The 17787-nt window shown below is 48.5% G+C and overlaps 1 protein-coding gene across 2 annotated transcripts in view; it reads right to left on the bottom strand.

Annotated features, from left to right (window-relative positions):
- Nucleotides 1–17787, bottom strand: part of PTPN5 (protein tyrosine phosphatase non-receptor type 5) — a 167789-nt gene that overhangs the window by 73224 nt on the left and 76778 nt on the right. Inside the window, exon 2 of one of the 2 annotated variants that reach the window (XM_088451781.1) lies at nucleotides 1783–1891. The exons of the other annotated variant lie outside the window; for it this stretch is intronic. The gene's annotated coding sequence lies outside the window, so the exon portion shown is untranslated. The remainder of the gene's footprint in view (nucleotides 1–1782; nucleotides 1892–17787) is intronic. 2 annotated transcript variants of the gene reach the window in all.

The following is a 17787-nucleotide window of genomic DNA, read 5'->3' as shown; positions in this document are numbered from 1 at the left end:
GTGCCGTGTTACGTAGAGGGTACTGCAGGAGAATCAGATTGGGTAATGCGTAATTACTTACACTGGTTGTTGCATGCGGTGTTGACAGTAGAGGGCGCTGGAGGAGAATTAGATTGGGTAATACATGATAAAAAACACTGGTTGCTGTATGTGGTGTGGTCAGTAGAGGGCGCTGCAGGAGAATCAGATTGGGTAATACATGATTGGATGAACTGGTTGCTGCATGTGGTGTGGTCAGTAGAGGGCACTGCAGGAGAATCAGATTTGGTAATATATGATTAGATAAACTGGTTGCTGTATGTGGTGTGGTCAGTAGAGGGGCTGCAAGAGAATCAGATTGGGTAATGCGTAATTACGGACGCTGGTTGCTGTATGCGATGTAGTCAGTAGAGGGGCTGCAGGAGAATCAGATTGGGTAATACATGACTAGAAACATTGTTGCTGTATGTTGTGTGGTGAGTAGAGGGGCTGCAGGAGAATCGGATTGGGTAATACATGATTAGATACACTGGTTGCTGTATGCGGTGTGGTCAGTAGAGGGCGCTGCAGGAAAATCGGATTGGATAATACATGATTAGATACACTGGTTGCTGTATGCGGTGTTGTCAGTAGAGGGCACTGCAGGAAAATCAGATTGGGTAATATATGATTAGATAAACTGGTTGCTGTATGTGGTGTGGTCAGTAGAGGGGCTGCAAGAGAATCAGATTGGGTAATGCGTAATTATGGACGCTGGTTGCTGTATGCGGTGTGGTCAGTAAAGGGCGCTGCAGGAGAATCGGATTGGGTAATACATGATTAGATACACTGGTTGCTGTATGTTGTGTGGTCAGTAGAGGGCGCTGCAGGAGAATAAGATTGGGTAATACATGATTGGATACACTGGTTGCTGTATGTGGTGTGGTCAGTAGAGGGGCTGCAGGAGAATCGGATTGGGTAATACATGATTAGAAACATTGGTTGCTGTATGTTGTGTGGTCAGTAGAGGGCGCTGCAGGAGAATCGGATTGGGTAATACATGATTAGATACACTGGTTGCTGTATGCGGTGTGGTCAGTAGAGGATCACTTTGGGTTCTGAGTAGTTCCAAGTCCTGACTCAGATCTACTTGCCAAGTTCGGAACTCGCATCCTAAAACTGGATCTTGCGTATTTTGAATTGCATTTAAGTCCCTCCCTCATGATTTTAGGGGTGTTGAGGAGGTCAAAATTGGCTGGACACTGCTGGAAATGAATATTACTGATGTTAATAATACTATAGGAACAAAAACAAGTCCAAGTACATGATTTTAGCTGTTATCATTTGTTTTAAAAAATCCAAAACTGAAACCGAACCAAAGCACTAAAGGGTGGTTTTGCCTAAACCAAAACCAAAACAAGACGATGATTTAGAACCAAAACCAAGACAGAGGAGTCTGCGCACTTCTCTAAATTGCCAACCGTCTGAACATACTGTGTACTGCTGTGGGGGATTTCACAGAAATATGGCAGCCTCCACTGAACAACATCTGCAGGATTCTCTGAATACACAGCATTGTTCTGCCATTGCAAAAATGATACCACAGCTCACATTTCTCTACCTCTTAAAAGCAGTGTATTTGTCTACTTTTGAGAACTCACCATTAGATGAGTCCGGATTGTGCAGCAACCAACACATTACTGCTGCAATATCCACAGCGCTGCAATGAAGCTACTGTACACAGATCTCTCGTAGTGGAAGAGCTAAGGACAGATCGGACCATACAGCGCCATGAACCGTGATGAAAGAATTCAATATACTCACCATGAAAAAACCAGGAGAGAATATTGATCTTTACAATCCCATGTCTAATGCTACAGTCTCCCCCACGCCAGTCACAGATTTCAGGTGGTCGTCTGGCCCTATCGGAAACCTGAAAGAAGACACCATACGAAATAACAATTACTATCTCTATCAAGCATCGGAAAATAGTTGCAGTAAATAATTACATTCGTGCTTTCCCCTGTGGTGCATATACAGTGCCTTGTAAAAGTATTCACCCCCTTTTGCATTTTTCATGTTTTGTTGCCTCACAACCTGGAATTGAAATGGATTGCGTGAAGGTGTGCATCATTTCATTCACAGAACATGCCTACAACTGTGACGTTGTGTTTTTTTTATATTGTGAATCAAACAACATTTAGGACAACATAACAGAAAACTTCAGCGTGCATAACTATTCACCCCCCTAAGGTCAGTACTTTGGGCCTGATTCAGAGCCACTCGTAAGCGGCAGCTCGTTCGCTCCGAGCGATGTTTGCCAAACTGCGCATGCGTACGGATCGATATACGCATGCGCGAACCAGTCAGTGCGGCCGAAATTCATGTGCTCGCAAAATAGCGAATGCCTGCTAATTTGAGTGACAGGATGAGGCGTATGTGGGTGGTAACAGGGGAAGGTGCTTGAAAACGGGGAGTGGAGATCCGATCGCAGGCGTGCTTAAAGGTCAAAACGGGCGTTTTATGGGTGTGCATAATTAAAACAGCAGCGTCATTGCCCACGTCACTGGGTTTTTTTTTAGCCAGAACTGCTCGCAAAATTGTGGTAGCAAAAGCCAACCACAAGAATAACGAGCAGCTCATACCCTGTTCGATGTACTCGATTAATCTAATAAATAGCGGACATGACGTAGGATGCGAGCGGCCAGGGGGCGTAGTTTCCCAAAAAACAACCGCAAGTTTTGTTCGCTCGTTCAGACCTAGAGGCGTGAACAGACCGCAAACAGCGAACGGTTCATATGAATAGACACCCCTATTTTCTGGACGAGCGAGCGCAAATAGCGACCGGCTCTGAATCAGGCCCTTTGTTGAGCCACCTTTTGTAGCAATTACAGCTGCAAGTCGCTTTGGATAAGTCTCTATGAGCTTGCCACATCTTGCCCCTGGGATTTTTGCCCGTTCCTCAAGGCAAAACTGTTCCAGCTCCTTCTTCATGTTGGATGGTTTCCGCTTGTGAACAGTAATCTTCAAGGCTGACCACAGATTCACAATTGGATCGAGATCTGGGCTGTGACTCGGCCATTCCAACACATTAAATGTTTCCCCTTAAACCACTGGAGTGTTGCTTTAGCAGTATGCTTCTGGTCATTGTCCTGCTGGAAGGTGAATCTCCGTCCCAGTCTCTAATCACAGGCAGACTGACACAGGTTTTGCTCAAGAATATCCCTGTATTTAGCACCATCCATCTTTCCCTCCACTCGAATCAGTTTCCCAGTCCCTGCTGCAGAATACATCCCCACAGCATGATGCTGCCACCGCCATGTGTCACTGTGGGGATGGTGGTCTTGGGGTGATGGCATGTGTTGGGTTTGCGCCAGACATAGCGTTTTCCTTGGTGGCCGAAAAGTTAAATTTTAGTCTCATCTGACCAGAGCACCTTCCTCCATACATTTGGGGAGTCGCCCACATGCCTTTTGGCAAACTGAAATCGTGTCTTCTTATTTTTATCACTAAGTAATGGCTTTTTTCTGGCCACTCTTCCATAAAGCCCAGCTCTATGGAGTGTACGGCTTATTGTGGTCACATGCACAGATACACCAGTCTCTGCTGTGGATCTCTGCAGCTCCTTCAGGGTTACCTTTGGTCTCTGTGCTGCCTCTCTGATTAATGCCCTCCCTGCCCGGTCTGTGAGTTTTGGTGGGCGGCCCTCTCTTGGCAGGTTTGTTATGGTACCATGTTCTTTCCATTTGATGATGATGGATTTGATGGTGCTCCGGGGGATCATCAAAGATTTGGATATTTTTTTTTATAACCCAGAATTGTACTTCTCAACAACTCTGTCCCTGACGTGTTTGGAGAGCTCCTTGGTCCTCATGGTGTGATGCCTCTTGCTTAGTGGTGTTGTAGCCTCTGGGGCCTTTCAGGAAAGGTGAGTTTATACTGACAGATCATGTGACACTTAGATGTCACACAGGGGGACTTCATTTCACTAATTATGTGACTTCTGAAGGTAATTGGTTGCACCAGAACTTTTGAGGGGCTCCATAGCAAAGGGGGTGATTACATATGCAGGTGCCAACTTTCAGAATTTTATTAATAAAGATTCTGTTTTATATAAATTTTTCTCATTTCCCTTCACCAAATGAGACTATTTTGGGCAGATCCATCACATGAAATTCAGATAAAAAAATAAAAATAAATGACAGGTTGTAATGTAACAAAAAAGGTAAAAAGCCAAGGGGGTGAATACTTTTGCAAGGCACTGTACGTACTGTAATTTTGTACATGGAAGAAATAGCGGGCGTTCGGGTATTATTACTCACCTTTAAAATCAGGAATATCTCAAAATACAAATGCAATTTTATTCACACCCGTCGTCCCTTAGTAAGTGGCAGCTCTTACATTGCGATGGCAGGTCAATATGAAGCACTAGTGCCAGTGAAGGAAAATAAAAACACCAACTAGTGTGTGTTATAAAACCATCCCACCCAACACGTGGTTAGTAATGACTTCTTTGCTTATCTTGGTCACCATAGAATGAATAAGATCAGCGTATAATAGAGAAATAAAGGCAGTGTGTACTGTTTCTGCAAATTACAAGAAATTAAAATAAATAAATAAGCGCTTATCTTATCCATAGAGGAATCATAGGTCAAGTGTCGTGAGCCCAACGCGTTTCATCTATGAAGAAGACTTTATCATATGTGACAGTTGATATGACCTCTGACCCCTCTCACCAGTGTCAGTGATGTCACTTGCGCCGACCTCCAGCATAACACACATCTATAGTCTGCAAATGGGAAGGTAGTGACTATGTCAATGTTGCTGCTGTCAACAGTCAATATGTCAACAGAATTATATTGACAGGAGATTGCCGACACTGTTCCGAATGTTATATAAATCACTGTAACGGTGTCGGCATTCTAACTTTAAACAAGATGCTTTTACAATAATGTATAAGGTCATAATGCCGACACCCTTACAACACTTTATCTAACATTAGAATAGTGTTGGAAATCTGCCATAATGCTGTCGGCATATACATTGTTGACATCATCAGTATCAACAAGACGTATGTATCCCCTCCAAATGCTTATGTTGCTGTTTCCCATATTACTTATCACACACCAGCCTGATTCTGAATCGCACAGAAAAGGGCAAACAGCAGCGTCACCGCTACAAACGCCTTCCCTTGTGTCCATCCATGTGACCCAACGTGCAAGAACTGAGACGCCACTGTTAGCCTCTGCGAACACTGTAATACTGCTCGGTGCATCCTTGTATGTTACATAGCTTTCAAAGTGTACTGCACACACAGAAATACCTCTGGTTACATGTTACAGCCTCCCTTTTCACTTATTCCGTAAGATCTGCAGCCTCCCTTTTCACCTATTCCGTAAGATCTGCAGCCTCATTTTTCACTTATTCCGTAAGATCTGCAGCCTCCCTTTTCACCTATTCCGTAAGATCTGCAGCCTCCCTTTTCACTTATTCCGTAAGATCTGCAGCCTCCCTTTTCACTTATTCCGTAAGATCTGCAGCCTCCCTTTTCACCTTTACTCTGAGATCTGCAGCCTCCCTTTTCACTTATTCCTTAAGGTCTGCAGCCGCCCTTTTCACCTGTACTCTGAGATCTGCCTCCTCTTAACCTATTCCATAAAATCAACAGCCTCCCTTTTCACCTATTCCCCAAGATCCACAACCTCCTTTTAGCCTATTCCCTAAGATCCACAGCCTCCCTTTTCACCTATTCCTTAAGATCCACAGCCTCCCTTTTCCCCTGTACTCTGAGATCTGCAGCCCCCCTTTCATCGATTCCCTAAGGTATGCAACCTCTCTTTTCAAATCTACTCTGAGATCGGCAGGCTCCCTTTTCACCTATTCCAAATTCTGCAGCCTCCCTTTTCACCTATTCCCTAAAGGTGCATACACACGGAACAATATATCTTAACGATATGAACGATAACGATATAGTTCAAAGATATATCGTTCATATCGTTCCGCGTGTATGCAATGACCGACCAACGATGCGCGCTCCCGCTGGACGATAACGATATCGTCCATCAGGCATGCAGGCCAATCTGGACGATATCGTTAATTTTCCATAGGGGTTTGCGATCATTGGTCGTTCATCGTTAGTGATATCTTTGGTGTGTGGATGAACAATATCGTTCATCCAGCACACCAGGTATGTCAAAGGAGAGAGTTCAGCGATATCATTCATGAAAAGGGAGGCTGCAGAACTTAGGGAATAGGTGAAAAGGGAGGTTGCCGATCTCAAAGTTCTGCAACCACCCTTTTCACCTATTTCCCAAGATCCACAGCCTCTATTTTCACCTATTCCCCAAGATCCGCAGCCTCCCGTTTCACCTATCACCTATGATCCGCAGCCTCACTTTTCACCTATTCCCTAAGATCCGCAGCCTCACTTTTCCCCTAAGATCTGCAGCCTCCCTTTCACCTGTACTCTGAGATCTGCAGCCTCCCTTCTCACCTATTCCTCAAGATCTACAGCCTCCCTTTTCACCTATTTCTCAAGATCCGCAGCCTCCCGTTTCACCTATCACCCGCAGCCTCACTTTTCACCTATTCCCTAAGATCCGCAGCCTCACTTTTCCCCTAAGATCTGCAGCCTCCCTTTCACCTGTACTGAGATCTGCAGTCTCCCTTTTCACCTGTACTCTGAGATCTGCAGCCTCCCCTTTCACCTGTACTCTGCGATCTGCAGCCTCCCTTTCACCTGTACTCTGAGATCTGCAGCCTCCCTTTCACCTGTACTCTGCGATCTGCAGCCTCCCTTTCACCTGTACTCTGAGATCTGCAGCCTCCCTTTCACCTGTACTCTGAGATCTGCAGCCTCCCTTTCATCTGTACTCTGAGATCTGCAGCCTCCCATTTTTGCATCTGCACTCTCAGTTCTGCAGCCTCCCTTCCCACCTGCACCCTGAGCTCTGCCTCCTTGCAGCAATGAGAGGACGACAAGGCTGTGCATGACATAAGGCGATATTTTTGTCAGTGGTGAGGTAAATAAAAGATGGTATCTGTTTTGTGCACAGGCAGCGACGGGAGCATATTCTCTGCCTACACGTCATGTGTGGGCGCAGCGTTAGTCATCTAATGGGCATGTGTGATTGACAGAGTGGATTTAGTTCTTCATGTCAGCAAAGAAGACAGTCTCCAATTTAGTATGTTTTACATACAGGGAGTATAATCAGCAGCCTGTGCTGCTCCGTGTTCTCAGTCCAAGCTGTCTTTTGCTGCCTCCTGTCAGGCTGTCTTGGCAGCAGTGTGCTCTCTCTCTTGGCTGTAGGACAGACAATGGCGCACAACATGACCTTCAGCGCGGTAATGTCCTTACATAGGTGTACGTTATGTCCTTACATAGGCATGCGTTATGTCCTTACATAGGCGTACGTTATGTCCTTACATAGGCGTGCGTTATGTCCTTACATAGGCGTGCGTTATGTCCTTACATAGGCGTGCGTTATGTCCTTACATAGGCGTACGTTATGTCCTTACATAGGCGTGCGTTATGTCCTTACATAGGCGTGCGTTATGTCCTTACATAGGCGTGCGTTATGTCCTTACATAGGCGTGCGTTATGTCCTTACATAGGCGTGCGTTATGTCCTTACATAGGCGTGCGTTATGTCCTTACGTCCGATAATGCGAGACCGATGTGCATTCGATGGTGTGACTTATTAGCGGAGTTGCGAGGCAGCCGGCGGGCGTCTCTGTACGAATCCCATTGGCTGCGGTAATAGCATAAAGAAGATGGGGTCACAACTCTTCTCACCGTCCACCCCTCAGTCAGGCCCAGAGTCTCCGCTTTATTTATTTCACTTAGGGCCGTATTCTGAGTCGCACGCTGCTGCCAGCGCCTTAGTGCCAGCGCCTGCGGCTTTATGCTAATGGCAGTATCAGCCGTTCTCCTGGTGTACGTCAGCCTTTATTGCCTACTCTACCGGAAGTTGCAGGAGGCTCAGGATTTTTCGGGTGGCCCCCCCGCATTCCAAGAAGAGTAGGCGGATCTCCAGCAGCCCACCCTCTTCCTAATTAAGTGGGCAGGATGGGAAGATTATAGTGGGAATGCGCAGGTAGATACGGAGGGGCGGGGTTATCATTTAGCCCCACCTCCTCGCGGACCCGCAAATCTTGCCATTTTGCCCTGAAGTGGCAGCTGCATCTACCCTCTGGGAGAAGCTCAGAGTTAATTAAAGTCAGCAAGTATGACCTTCGTGCGTACGAATGTGCGAGGACTGAGACGCCCACTGTCAGCATCCGTAGACGCTGTAATACCGCCTAGTGCATCTTTAGTCGTCACTCTCGGTCGCACCATTAAAACTTGCACCAGTCCTATAGCAGGACTGTACGGCTTCCAATGTGAGCTATTAAGCGCCTCTGCATGTAACCCCCTCAGCCACATGCCAGCGACACTGCCAGAGCATGCCCATAACACGCACCATTTACATGCATCTGAATAACCACCTCCCGGTCGAGGCCCAGGAACACCCAGCACTTTCCCCAATACGTTTCTGGTAACGTGCTTCTCAGTGGCTGCGGCACCTCTGTGCGTACAGGATGGGTTGAAAAAAAAAAAAAGTTTCCACATCGATTGCGAGGGTCGAAAAAAATTTGTGGAACCGCTGGAGAAGACGCCCGCCGTTTAGTTTTTCACAATCCCATAATATCTAAGTCGCCCTAAAGGTTGTGCTCTGATTGGTTATCACTATATCAGTGAGCCAATCAGAGCTAGTAATGTGTCTGGTTGCCTAGCAGCAGCGGAGAGAGGGGAGGTATCACTGAGGCTGACTGATTCCCAGAGACAGCCTCCAACGAGTACAAGATGCCCCTGAGGCAGCCAGGATGGAGCCAGGGCAGCTCTGAGGAATTAAAGAGTCATCCATTGGAGCGCCATCCAATCATTTCCATTATTAGGATGGATTCAGATAAGACTCCGGCCGATTCCACTAGAAAGAAAACAACTCCCCTCCCCCACCTCCTAACTGTTCTAGTTTTGGGACCCCTCAGGAGTTTGATGGTCCTGTTCTTCCGACTTACGAAAAAGTAGTTCTTCAATTCCATGTCATTCGCAAGAACAGAATAATGGGTGCAGGGTGTGACGAGACCCTTGTGATAGGGTCTCGTTCCCGCAAGCCCCAGTGAACCTCTTGCTCTAATAGAGACATCACGAGTGATGTCAGTAGGGCCGCCCCCAAACGGCAGGCATTCCTTCAGGAACGCCTCCGTTTGGCCAGCCACCCCCCCTCCCCGTCTACAAAACGAGACGAGCTGTCGATCAACATCGACAACCGTCCCGTTTTTAGCGAGCCCCGGAGCGAGTGAATGCCCGGCCATCGACCCGCTTGCGAGCGCAATGCACTCGCGAGCGGGTCTGAATCAGGCCATCTGGGCACACTCTAGTGCCCAGAGTCTATAATTCCGGTACTGGCCGTGCACAGCTCAGTACGCTGCCGGCCGCCAGACAGATAGGAGGGGGCCTATGTCGGAGACTGCACACAGGCTCCCTCCTCTCTAGAAACACCCCTACGCAAGAGATTCTGTTACATACACGTCATAACCTGTCACCTGCAGAGGTCGCCAGGGCTGTTGCTAACAGAATTATAGCTGTATGGACTAAAGCATCATTACCTAGTGTCACCCTGCAAACCGTAGACGAACGCGTTCAGACATACTACAATAAATATCGAGCGTTGCTCCACACTTCTGAAAATAAGAGAGTGCCTACTGTCCATAGCGGGGAGTCCTGGGCTGTTCATGTATTTGTTTGCAACAAGCTGAGAGCTGCAGTGGGCTACAGATACCCTACTACTGCGTTTTAGATGATACGGCCATGTTGAGCGTACTTACTATATGACACTATACGGTGAACAGGGCGTGTATTACGAGTCAAAACTATTGTATTCTGCTACTTCGCAACAAACAGTACGAAAAAAAACGCTGCCAGAGCCTATAGGGCATAAATATGAAATCTTTAGGCGCCGATTGGCCAGCTAAGATATTATCCGATTTTAAAAAACAAAACGACAATTATCTTCTCGAGTGGCCATACAATTTTTTTCGATCCTCGCAATCGATGCGGAAAAAATTTCCTTTTTGACTCACTTTTCATCCCACCCTAGCGTACACGGCGCAGGATGGATGCGACGTACAAGTTTTAACGCATTTTCACGCACGTGGATTGGCTCTCCTGGACTCTAAGGAGAGTAGGCCCGTCTCCCGCTGGCCACATGACACCCACTTCCCAAGATCCGTAAAGCCGGAGGTACAATACCGTCAAGCCGCAAATACTCGCGGCGATGGGTAACTTACATGTAAGTAAATCGACCCCACACAATCCAAAAATGACTTTAGTACCTCTTCAATCTATTTCAACATGCAAAGATTTTTAAATTTTTTTTTTTTTTTGTAGCCCAGCGATTGTGAACTGTTTCAAGCCTATTGCCCAATTGCTTTAACAAGTAAACTATTTCAAGTGTATGCACTGAGACATGAGACTTTTAATACATCATTTAATCGTCTGATCATATTTGTAAGTGAATGAAATTGTATATTTCAGCTGCACGTAAAAGCAAATTAAGATAGCATGTGGACGGAAAACTACACTTACAGTATGTTCCATTTACTGCATCCTCAAATCACCTTTGTGCCTTCTTGCATTAAGGTAAGTAACCCAAGATTAGTTCTAAACAGGAATAACAAATAATTTTTTTGGAGTAATGAGGACATTTGTCCTCCATCCTCCTGTGTATGAATCATGGCCTCACTGCCGACACATTGAAGCAGGTATTTAGGGTCTGATTCAGCGGTAAACACAAGTGCTGATCGCAGATTACCCATTATGTGCAGGACAAGATCTGCGTGATCACACGCAGGGCCCCGTACGCCTGTGTTTACAGCGTGGTGCAGGGCGTCCTGTGTTCCCGTTTTCCGGGAGTGGCAAGGCCAGAATCTGTATCCATGGATGCAGATTTTTGGCCTTGCATGCCTGCAAGCCTGTGTAAGTTGAGGCTTGCACGCCCAACATGGTGATTCCAGGCTGCAACCTCAGTCGTAAATGCATTTGCATTTTAACAAAGACGGAATTGCAAATCTGCTTGTGTGCCTGTGTGCTGCGTGTGTGCCTGTGTGCTGCGTGTGTGCCTGTGTGCTGTGTGTGTGCCTGTGTGCTGCGTGTGTGCCTGTGTGCTGTGTGTGTGCTGTGTGTGCCTGTGTGCTGCGTGTGTGCCTGTGTGCTGCGTGTGTGCCTGTGTGCTGTGTGTGTGCCTGTGTGCTGCGTGTGTGCCTGTGTGTTGTGTGTGCCTGTGTGCTGTGTGTGCCTGTGTGCTGCGTGTGTGCCTGTGTGCTGCGTGTGTGCCTGTGTGCTGCTTGTGTGCCTGTGTGCTGCGTGTGTGCCTGTGTGCTGTGTGTGTGCCTGTGTGCTGCGTGTGTGCCTGTGTGCTGCGTGTGTGCCTGTGTGCTGCTTGTGTGCCTCTGTGCTGTGTGTGTGCCTGTGTGCTGCGTGTGTGCCTGTGTGCTGCTTGTGTGCCTGTATGCTGTGTGTGTGCGTGTGTGCCTCTGTGCTGTGTGTGTGCCTGTGTGCTGCATGTGTGTCTGTGTGCTGTGTGTGTGCCTGTGTGCCTCTGTGCTGTGTGTGTGCGGCTTGTGTGCCTGTGTGCTGTGTGTGTGCCTGTGTGCTGTGTGTGTGCCTGTGTGCTGCGTGTGTGCCTCTGTGCTGTGTGTGTGCCTGTGTGCGGCTTGTGTGCCTGTGTGCTGTGTGTGTGCCTGTGTGCTGTGTGTGTGCCTGTGTGCTGCGTGTGTGCCTGTGTGCTGCCTGTGTGCTGCTTGTGTGAAGCTCTGCAATTCCATCCACCGCTGAATCAGGAATGTAGCCCAAAGGACCAAAGCATAAGGTCTTCCTTCTTTACCAATGTAGAAATAAAGATGATTACAATGTATTGGATGCATAGTGGTTGGCACGTCATTTGAAAGTTTATGTTAATTGCATTGAGCACAGGGTGTCATCAGAATATAATGAAACGGCTGATCAGGAGAAGCCCAGGACGAATCCTGACAATATCTGTCACTAGAATGCTCTGTGTATTGTATAGAGGTCACTAGAATGCTCCCTCAGCTACAGTAATATCAGTCACTAGAAAGCTCCTCAGCTATATATCGGTCACTAGAAAGCTCTGTGTATTGTAAAGAAGTCACTACTATATCGGTCACTAGAAAGCTCTGTGTATTATATAGAGGTCACTAGAATGTTCCCTCTACTATATATCTGCCATTGGAATGCTCTGTGTATTGTATAGAGGTCACTAGAATGCTCCCTCAGCTACAGTATATATCAGTCACTAGAAAGCTCCTCAGCTATATATCGGTCACTAGAAAGCTCTGTGTATTGTAAAGAAGTCACTACAATATCGGTCACTAGAAAGCTCTGTGTATTATATAGAGGTCACTATAATACTCCCTCTACTATATATTGTTCACTAGAATGCTCTGTATTCTATACAGGTCACTAGAATGTTCCCTCTACTATATATCTGCCATTGGAATGCTCTGTGTATTGTATAGAAGTCACTAGAATGCTCCAACTACTATATATCTGTCACTGGAATGCTGTGTGTTTTGAAAGAGGTCACTAGAATAGTCTCTGCTGTCATTTGGGGCTGGGTGTTGGTGCATTTCATTATAGCTCTTTGACATAACAATTTGTCTGTTGGTTGGCAGGTGTCGATGTTCCCCTTTGCCACCAATCAGCACCCTCGGCGGGTGACTTAATTTAGCAATTGATATGGTCCATCCTTGGTGTGCAACTATATACTGTATATTAAGGACCTGATTCAGACCGGCTCGCTAGCAAGCGATCGCTCGTTGCTGGCGATGTTTGCAAATGTGCGCATGCATACAGTTTGCAGTGGGCGTGCGCAAACTAGTACAAGCGATCTGGATGCACTCGCTCGCCCTGCAAAAACAGCCTAGTGGATTGAGTGACAGGAGAGGCCGTTTGTGGGTGGTAACAGGGGCAGGGCAGTAGTAACGGGGGAGTGGAGTTGCGGACGCAGGCGTGCCAGAGTGTTTCAACGCCGTTTCTGAGGCATGCATAATTAACCGGCAGCGTCATAGTACACGTCACCTGGTTGAATTATACAATGAAGTGCTCGCAGTGCTTGCGGTAGGGTACAGTCACCCGCATGCGCTGCGGTCAGATCCGATGGTTCCCGATGTTCCGATGGTTGTATATACTTCCTGGAGATGACGTCCGCTAGTGGGAGGCTAAAGAAAGGCTGGTGGGCATCTATATACACAAAGTGATCGCTCGCCAAGACGCAAGTGGCTGCTCGTTCGCTCCGAGCGATGTTTGCCCAACTGCGCATGCGTACGGTTCGTAATACGCATGCGCGAACCAGTCAGTGCGGCTGAAAATCGTTTGTTCGCTATATAGCGAGTGCCTGCTATTTTGAGTGACAGAATGAGGCGTATGTGGGTGTTAACAGGGGAAGGTGCTTGAAAACAGGGAGTGGAGATCCGATCGCAGGCGTGCTTAAAGGTCAAAACGGGCGTTTTATGGGTGTGCATATTTAAAACATCAGCGTCATTGACCACGTCACTGGGGTTTTTTTTAGCCAGAACTGCTCGCAAAATTGTGGTAGCAAAAACCAACCACAAGAATAGCGAGCAGTTCATACCCTGTTCGATGTACTCGATTAATCTAATAAATAGCGGACATGACGTAGTATGCGAGCGGCCAGCGGGCGTAGTTTCCCAAAAAACGAATGCAAGTTTTGTTCGCTCGTTCAGACCTAGAGGCGTGAACAGACCGCAAACAGCGAACGGTTCATTTGAATAGCCACCCCTATTTTTTGGACGAGCGAGCGCAAATAGCGACCGGCTCTGAATCAGGCCCATAGTGGGCATGCTTATGCCTTGCCGTGCGATCGCCTGCCTTGACGTCACTTAGCTGAATTTCCATACGCTGGTAGCGAGCGGGTCTGAATCAGGCCCTAAGCGCGAGAAGTAATGTCATTATCATCACACCTGATTTGTTTTTGTTTTTTTACAGTTTTCTCCTTGAAACTAATTAATTAACAGCTATAATGCAGCAAACATCTCACTAACTGTTCACACAGAGACACCAGGCTCCTTAATTACTGCTCATCTTACAGATACTGTAACGTCTAAGGCCCTCATTTAGAGCCGTACGCTCTGGACGCTCGTATAGCTGTGGGTCACCACCCACAGCCTATATGAGCGTGCAGTTTGATGGCCGCGATGGTCTTGACCATCGCCACTGCGAGCCGGAGCCTGCGGTTGAGTTTTTCAACCGCAAGGCCCGGAGTGATTTTGGCTCTATCAGAGCCAAAATCACTCCCACTGACATCACTAGTGATGTCAGTGGGGCCGGCTTCTGACGGGAGGCGTTCCCTTGGGAACGCCCCCGTCAGGGAGGCACGCCCACCAAAGGGGGCGTGCTGTCAATCAACATCGACAGCACGCCCCCTTTGATCAGACACAACGAGCGAAGGAAAGTCCTTCACTCGTCGCGTCTGGCGCATGCGCACGACGGAGCTCCCGCCATCGTGCACATGCTCAGTGCACAACATCGACCCACTTGCGAGCGGACAGCCGCTTGCGAGTGGGTCTGAATCAGGCCCTAAATGTTTTTTTCTTATTTATGTTGAAGTATTATATATATACGATGTACTACGTCATTCCTCTGTGCAGGATATAAGAGAATAGGGGCTTGTATTTGCCCTTTTCCTGCTCTCAGAGATAAAGGACCTCATTCAGAGTCGGTCGAAGCGGCCGCACGGTCGTACGGGAAAAGGGGCCGGATATGCAAATGATTCCCTCGCAAGTTGTGTCCCTAAGTTTGGATCGGTAGCTGGCCGACCAAGGGGAGGAAGCGGCCGGAAGACAAAAAAATACGCCCCCTTCTCGTACGCATTGCACGTCATCTCCGGGCATATAAGGAGGATTAATCGAGACCATCGGGAACCATCGGAACTGGTCGTAGAGCTTAAGGTTCACCATACCCTCTCTTCAGCACTACGATCAGGTCAGTGTACAAACCTCCCATGTCACGTGTGCCATGATGCTACTTTGTTAATTATGCACTCCCATAAACCGTATGCACTCCCATAAAACGCCGTTCGCATAATGAGGCACGCCTGCATTCGGATCTCCACTCCCCCGTTTTCAAACACCTTCTCCTGTTACCACCCACAAACGCCTCAATCTGTCACTCAAACTACCGACCTGGCTGTGCTCAAGGAGAGAGAAATTTCTGATCGTAGCGGCTAGTTTGCGCACGCGCATTGCGAACATCGGTGGCGTACGACCGTGCGGCCGCTTCGACCGACTCTGAATGAGGTCCAAAGTCACTCCGTCACAGTGACATTGCACCCCGACCCCTAAAGACATCACACAATATTGCCAGTAAGACACTAAGGGCCGGATTCAATTAGTTACTTTTTTGCCTGCCGGACTTTTCACCTACATCACGTATTTTAGCTGCGGAAACTTATCGTGCGCGAAATCCCAACACCTATCATTATCCCTACACCGGGAGCCCGACGCCAGGCATATCGAACGAAGGAAAGCCGGGCGGCGGGGTTAGGTTAGGAGCTCCCTGGGGTATTTAGGGTTAGACACCCCCCCGGGAGAGTTAGGGTTAGACTAGGGGAAGGGGTGGTTAGGGTTAGGTACCCCCGGGGAGAGAGGTTAGGGTTAGGCACCCCCCCCGGGAGATTTTGGTTTAGGCTGCGGGAACGGGGGGTTTAGGTTTAGGCATTTAAGGGGGGGAGGGGTTAGGCACTAGGGGGGAAGTTAGGGTTAGGCACCCCTAAGGGAGGGTTAGGGTTAGGGTTAGTTTTACTTACCTAAATCCCCTGTCGGGATACTCCCTGCTACGAGTCTTCCGGCGTCGGGATTTGAACCGCCATGCGGCCGGCGGTCGTACATACTGATGCCGTGATGCCGTTGTCTCCTTTTAAGGCACCACCAGTGGTAGCTGGTGACAGTGCAATAAAATTTTTTTTTTTATTGCGAGTCGCAATAAACAAAACTTTATTGCCCCAGCCAATGATGGTGCCTTCAGATATGCATTGCAGCATGTAGAGGAGCAGGAAGACGCAGCCAGAAGACTCACGAGAAGGTAAGTGGAGCCGGAGGGATGCAGGGGATGGCTGCAGACAGTGAGGACTTGCTGGAGACACAATAGGATCTATTTACTATGCCTTGGATGGAGTTAAAGTGAACAGAGATAAAGTCCCAGCCAATCAGCTCCTGTCAGGTCACAGGCGGTTTGAAAAATGACAGTTAGGAGCCGGTTGGTTGGTACTTTATCTCCATCCAAGGCTTAGCAAATAGACCCCAATAAGAGCTGGCCGGAGACACAGAGAGGGGGCTGGCAGGTGACACAACAAGGGCTGGCTGTAGAGACAATGGGGGCTGGCCGGGGACACAATGGGTGCTTGATGGAGAGATAGTGGGGGCTGGCTGGAGAGATAGTGGGGGCTAGCTAGAGACACAATGGGGCCTGGCTGGAAAAACAAAGAGAGGGGGGCTGGCAGGAGAGACAGCAGTGGCTGGTTGGAGAGACAGAGGGGGACTGGTAGGTGAGACAGAGAGAGGGGAGTGTCAATGGGGGCTGACTGGAGATATAAAGGGGGCTGGCTGAAGAGACAGAGGGGTGCTGGCTGGAGAGACGGGGATGGTAGGAGAGTCACTGTGGGCTGACTAGAGAGACAGAGAGAGGGGTGTTGGCTGGAGAGACAGTGGAGGCTGGCTAAGGAGACAGAGAATGAGGGGCTGACTAGAGAGACAGAGAGAGGGGTGCTGGCTGGAGAGACAGTGGAGGCTGGCTAAGGAGACAGAGAATGAGGGGCTGACTAGAGACACAGAGAGAGGGGTGCTGGCTGGAGAGACAGTGGAGGCTGGCTAAGGAGACAGAGAATGAGGGGCTGACTAGAGACAGAGAGAGGGGTGCTGGCTGGAGAGACAGTGGAGGCTGGCTAAGGAGACAGAGAATGAGGGGCTGACTAGAGAGACAGAGAGAGGGGTGCTGGCTGGAGAGACAGTGGAGGCTGGCTAAGGAGGCAGAGAATGAGGGGCTGACTAGAGACACAGAGAGAGGGGTGCTGGCTGGAGAGACAGTGGAGGCTGGCTAAGGAGACAGAAAAAGAGGGGCTGACTAGAGAGACAGAGAGAGGGGTGCTGGCTGGAGAGACAGTGGAGGCTGGCTAAGGAGACAGAGAATGAGGGGCTGGCTGGAGTGACACTAGGGGATGGTTGTAGAGACACTGAGGTCTAGTTGGTGCTAGAGACACACACGGGGGATGGGGGTCTAGAGCAATCCGGAGCCTACGGAGGGCACCACCATCTATTTTGCCTCCGGGTGCCTGGCATGAACTTATGCCACTGGGCAAGTCTGACCTGTCTCAAGCACAGCGTCTCTCCTGACATGCAGAGAGCTCTAATGCTGTGCAGGAGGTCGCAATTTCTAATTTATGCACGCCCACGAAACGGCGTTCAAACGGTCAGACACGTCCGCATTTCCTTAGCCACCCCAGTTACCTCCCCCAAACGCTAACTACCTGTCACTCACTTTGCAAATGGATCCTCTGTGCGGGCGTAATCGCAAAACAATCAGTGCACGTGAGCAGTGCGGCTAACACTTATGCGCAATGACAACCAATCGCTCAAACTGCGTCATTGAGTACATCTCTGAATCTGGCCTTTAGACGCCTGGTATCATAACTGTGAAGGGCGTTCCAGGACAACGGCGGTGGCTAAAAAGACGCAGAGATGTTGCACCTTATGG

Source organism: Taudactylus pleione, unplaced genomic scaffold (assembly GCF_031769625.1).
Source record: "Taudactylus pleione unplaced genomic scaffold, aTauple2 ptg000027l, whole genome shotgun sequence".
Lineage (NCBI taxonomy): Eukaryota > Metazoa > Chordata > Amphibia > Anura > Myobatrachidae > Taudactylus > Taudactylus pleione.
The sequence above is the reverse complement of the archived record's forward strand: the minus strand, read 5'-3'. Positions and strand labels throughout refer to the sequence as shown.